Raw genomic sequence first — 6,385 nt, 5'->3', positions numbered from 1 at the left:
TGCATGAGATCACTTTTATGTGGAATCTAAAAAAGCCAAACACATGGAATCTAGAGAGTAGAATAGTGGCTGCCAAGGGCTGGGAGGTGAAGGAAATGGGGAAAGGTCAGTCAAAGGGCATAAACTTCCATTTGAAGATGAGTAAGTTTTGGAGTTCTAATGTACAGCATAATGACTATAGTTAACAGTATTGTATTATATACTATAAAACTGCTAAGAGAGTAAAACTTAAATGTTCTAACTACACACACCAAAGCAATTACATGAGGTGGTGGAGGTTTTAAATAACCCTATTGTTATCACCATTTTGTGATATATGTATCAAATCACCATGATGTGCACCATAAATTTACACAATACCATGTAACAATTGTATCTCAATAAAGCTGGAAAAATAAAATAAAACTATTTGTTAGGACATTTTAGAATTATAAAAATATGGGGACGATATAGATAATACAGTTTCCACATACCTCTGACCCAGTTACCTTTGAGGTTAGCATGTTACATATTTGTATGTTACATTTGCTATGAATAATGAACCAGTATCGATACATTATTACTTAGATTTCTTTCTTTTTTTGTTCCAAGACCCCATACTATGTTACATTTAGTTTTCTCATATCTTTAGGCTCCTTTTAACTGTGACAGTTTCTCAGACATTCCTGTTTTTAATGGTCAGGTATTTTGTTGAATGTCTATTGGGATAAATATGATTGCTTTGCATGAGTACACTGAGGTTGTGAGTTTGGGGAGCAAGACCATAGACGTAAACTGTTATTCCTATCACATTATATGAACTGTACGTAATATTAGCATGACTTACCACTGTTGATATTGACCTTGATCCTCTAGAAAAATTAGTTTTTGTCAAGTTTCTTTTCTGTAAAGTTCTGTCTTACTCATTTCCATACTGTCACTGTGAAGTCTGTTTCATTTTATGTCATTTTAAAAATAAAATGTATTTAATGGTCTGAATCTCAATTATATGGTGTGTATGAACATTTGCAATTCTACAAGAGAAACATGATGTTGCATAATTTATATCAATGAAAATTCGTAATATGTGTCTAGACATAATAAAACATTGTATAGGCTTATTTAATGAATACATAAATAGAAAAGGTAATTTAAAAGAAGTATTTCACAAAGAAGAAAAGAATCGCAGTCTAAATTCATGTACTTAAACTCTTTGGTATACATGTAAATTTCTTTGTATAGAATGTATTCAAAATCAATTATAAATATTATACCTTTTTTTAAAAACTTCAAACTTTCATATATTCATCTTTCTAAATTATAGAACCATAGTTCACAGTCCCTTTTCTTTTTTTGGAAAGAAAAAAATATATGCTGCACTGAATTTTCACATAAATCATTAAATCATCAACGATAGCTGTCATATTTAAATATTTCATTTAAAAGGAGGCGTCTTATTATTATCAGATTAAATCAGCTTTTCCTGGCCTCCAGTGATATCAGGGAAATTAAATTATATTATGCAAAACTATCTGAAAAACAACATATTATTTTTAAAGTTCTGCTTTACTGTTCCATAAAATCAATTTTAATTAATTCTTGCATTTACATTTGATTTAAAGTTGAGTAAAGCTTCAAAGTTTTTTCCTTGAAATGATTTGAAATATCTGAAATAATATTAAATATTTTGTACTGTGTACAATTATATTTTTCTTAATAGCTAATATTAATATGTTCAATATGTAGCTGATTATAGTTCTGAAATACTATATATGTGCAGAATATAGCTATTAGCAAAGATTTTAAGATAAAATATAGATTTTATATTTTCCATATATCAGTATTTTATTGTCAAATATTAGATACAAATTTATGAATTGGGGTTTTAAGTCCAATTTAAATATGAAAAAATAGAATGCAAAATTTTTAGTCAATGTTTCTAGTGAATGATTAGAAAATAATATATTAAGATGAAAAGCAAAGAAAAACTGGGAAAACTCTGAAGAATGACATAAAATATAGCATTTGATCTTACAGTGTTCCTTAAACCTATAAAAGTAGTCCAGTGATAATTTAAAATAAGATTTTTTTTTATACTAGTGTTAGATGAGGATAAGATAGAAATAATACTTATCTCAAAAATTTTAAGCTTCCAAACCTACAAAGTGATTTTAGACTTTCATCGTTTAATTTAATATGCATTTCATTTAAATATTAAGCTATCGATTTATGGGTTTCTTGGAAAATTGTATCCTTTAACATCACAGCTACTTAAAATCCATTTGAAACAGTTTTCTAATCAAATTTATTCAGGTAACCTTTAGTAGTTTAAACAGCTTAATTTGTAATGTCATTTATATTTGAAAGGTGCTCAAAATATTATACTATTAAATATTTAATGATATTGTTACAAAAAGATTAAATAATTCAATACCAGACCCTAGAAGCACAGAGATCACTATTTCTAGCCTTTGAAACCAAAAAAGTCTATTGAGATTTATGGGTTTTTTTCATAATTTAATAATGTGGTTTAAGTTGTTGCTACCTTGGCAAAAATATGGTGTAACAGCACGGATGTGACTGTAAATTAAAAAGTCTCTTGTGAGAGCAAATGGGTTTCTGGGTGATGTTTTGAGCAAGATTATGTCATTTAGAAAAAATCTGAGTATATAAAATCCTGAACTTATAAACATTATGTGCCTAAGAGACCACTATTTTTTTTTTTTTTATCCCTAGCAACCCGGCCTAGTGAAGAAAATTGAACATAATTTACAAATAAGCCTTAGTGTTTTTATATTTCCTTTAGGTGAATTATATTACTTCCAGTGCCAAGATTTGTATTTAGTTTTTGACAATATAGCTTTATAATTATAAAAATGTGTTTGTTAAGTGTGTATGTGATAGGCACAATTTTCACCTCAGTGATACTCAAAATGGCTGAAATTGGCTAAAATAAAATTTCACAAATAATTGATTGCACCTTACATAAGTTTAGATATAAGAAGAAATTAGTGTGCTCTTCTAAATAATCAGAAAAATACATATATTAAAATATAGCTATTTCAGCTATTGGTTACCACTAGAATAGAATATTTTGTGCATGTATAAGTTATTTTCGTAAAATTATCAAATTTTACCAGATATTTGTATCATACTGAATATTATTTAGCTCACATACATTAAAAATATGTCAATATATATACATGAGAAAATTGATTGTTAATATTAAGTACATGTAGGGTAATTTAACATAATCTTCTAAAGCATCAAAGATTTTGTAATTTCCCAGTTGACACTTTTTTCCAGCATATAAGAATTCCCTAGGACTAAGTCAATCAACTTAGCAAGCTGCTTGACTCTTATAAGGGAATATGACGATAGCGACTCTATTCTTTAGACATATATAAACACATTCATATATACACATATATATAACAAACTCTCACATAAACGTAAGCACACACAAACTCAAATATGTAGAGTGTGTATGCATGCACGTATGGGTGTGTATATTTAAAAGTATATCTTTGCCAAGATACAAAGGTAATCCAGGAGCAGTGTAAATTTATACTTTTATGATCGATGTTTACAAAGACATCAAATCTGTCACTGCACTAATGAGATTTTTTTTCTCCTGGAAATTCAAAAAACTTCAAGAAGTATGTTACACTGTAGTATTTAGTGTTTTTTATGATTTTCTTACCTTTTTGATTCTGTTCTTAAGTTTCACATGCCCATGAAAATACATGTCATTCTTTTGTAATCCGTCTTTTTCCTCTGAGGACTTTCAAGTTTTTCTTTGTTTTAAATGTTCTGCAGTTTCACTAGTAAATACAATGCTTAGGCCTCATTAGAATACTTGAATAAAAGTTTATATGGCTTTATTTATTTTTGGAAAATATCAGCCAGCATATGCATAAATACTGTCTATGCCTATTCTGCCATCTCCTGGAAATCTGCTTAGAGAAGGTCACTTAAAGAATGGGTAGATATGTTCTACCTTCTTGAATCAGGATATCTACATAAATTATTTGGAATTCCTTAGCATAGGAGATCTTTCACTTTCTGTTTATTAATTCGTTTTATCATTTATTGATATTGGTATATACTCAGATATTTATTTACTACTTTGTATTAATACTACTTTATTTTGTTGCACTGTGTGTAGTGGCTTTCTTCTAAAGAGTTACAGTATAGAAATGAGTAAGAAGAATTTTATAATGAAGAAACTTGACAAAAACTAATTCTTCCAGAGGATGAAAGTCAATATTAACAGCGATAGATCATGCTAATAGTATATAGTGTTGATATAATATGATAGGAATGACAGTTTACATCTATGGTCTTACTCCCCAAATCATAACCTCAATCTACTCATGCAAAGCTATCATACAAATCCTGATGGACTCCATAGTGTCCCCAGTTAGAAAAAAAAAATAAATAATGGGAAAAGCCTTAAATTTAAAAAGAAAAAGCAAAGAGAAAAAAATAACAACAAAAGAAAAAACAAAGCAAAATAAAAACAAGAAACAAAAGAAAGTACATCTTCCCCTGAGATAGCAAAGAAATAAGTTATTTCAGATGCAGTTAAGATTATAGATAGTTGAATATCCCTGATGACTAAAGGAAGTATGAGAAAATCGAAGCCATCAGCAAACATTTTACAAAGCTAACTAGGAAACTGGAAAATTGAGGAAAGATTACAGAAGTCTCTGAAACTTCAGTGATGCCCACTGGCAGAGCTTAATGACTTGCCAGGATAGGATTTAATATCCTTGGTAAAAGAAATGGGAATGATTATTGTAGGATTAATACTGGATTGAGTATGAGGGACAGTTCATCCCAGGGGAAAGAGAATTTTATAAATAATCAAGAATGTGATTGAAATGATGAACCATATTGTCTAGATTGACCAAGAAAAAAAAAAAGTCAGATGATAAATAGGGTTGTTAACTTAGGAGAAAATGGTTATTTCAAAGACTTGGATATAACAATAGACCTGATAAGTACAAGTGGTGGAAGGAAAGACTTGAGTGAAATGGTGTGATAAAAAGTACTTAACAAGTAGAGAACAGGACTGTGACATTGAAGAGTCATGGGCCATTTAAGGTACAGCTGTGAGAGTTACTAGAGAAGAAAGCCTTTTGACTTTAACATATTTCTCATGGAGGCAAACTTTCTAAACCTTCATTTACCTATATAACAAAAAAAAATAATGTGGCTTATTGAAATATTGTAAGAATTAAACAATAAATGATTAATACAGCACTGGCACATTGTTATGAAATACTTTCCATGTATTAATGCAGTTTTTTAATTAATTTATTAATTTGGTTTTATCTCTTTCCTCACTAACAAAGGGACCACATGATTAGTGATCCTTTTAGTTACATTTGCTAGAATTTTATTTTTCAAATGAAATATTGCCTCTGTCTGGAACCTACTTTTCACTGGATTTCTATATTTTTTGCTAAGTTGGTTTTGTCTGTTCTTTCACAAATGCAAATCCGTACCAAACCTTTCTTGCCTTTTGTGTTCAGTGCCTTGGCCACAAGCGAAGTAATAAAGTTCATCAGACCTTCTGAAAGTTGATTTTTGGTCTCTGGGTATCTGGCCCACTGTGGTTTGTTTAATGATTTGACATGTGCAGTACACCTTCTCTAAGCATGGTAGATTGCCTCTTTCCATCATTCTCACATTTCTGGTCTCATTTCTTGTTACTAGCATGTAAGGAAATGTGTCTTTACATTGTTCTGCAAACTATTCTGCCTGCATTGTGAGCTATCACAGAAAGAAAAAGAGAAAAGTTAAAGAGTTTCTCTTTATCTGCATCAGTAATTTCACATCTAGTAGTGAAGTTTTTATTTTTATGTAGCTTGCTCAAATGTTCTTTTTTTTCCTATTACATTTTTCATTAAAATGATTTCTGTTTCTCAGGTTGGAGTCAAACTAGAAATAATTATTGACTGATTTCTCCACCATTAACTCTGAGAGTTTCTTGCTTGTTGCTCAGCCATTTGGTTATAGATATATTAATTACAGAATCTATTTCACACAATGATTTTGGTACTGTTTTAATAGCTCTTGTTTCTTTCTGAAAAACTTAACACCTTGTATGGAAAAATTATCAGCAAGTTATATAACTCTCCTGTGAAATTAAATAAGATGGAAAATTTATGATTAAATTACAACAGTTCTTTTATCTATTCTTCTGTTTATCACTCTACAATAAGTATTTTGGCGTCAAACTAATTTCTCAATTTTGTTCCAAAATAGAGATTTTTGAGGCAGCGTGATGTTTTCTTAACTCTTTCAGCTTACCAGGATTCCAGTAAAATGAGTCTTTAATATGTGAGAACTAAGGAATAGGAAATGTGTAAACTTTTGATGGCACTTTGATATTAAT

Source organism: Pteropus medius, unplaced genomic scaffold (assembly GCF_902729225.1).
Source record: "Pteropus medius unplaced genomic scaffold, Ma_sr-lr_union100, whole genome shotgun sequence".
NCBI classification, from domain to species: Eukaryota; Metazoa; Chordata; class Mammalia; order Chiroptera; family Pteropodidae; genus Pteropus; species Pteropus medius.
This window is presented reverse-complemented; position numbering follows the sequence as displayed.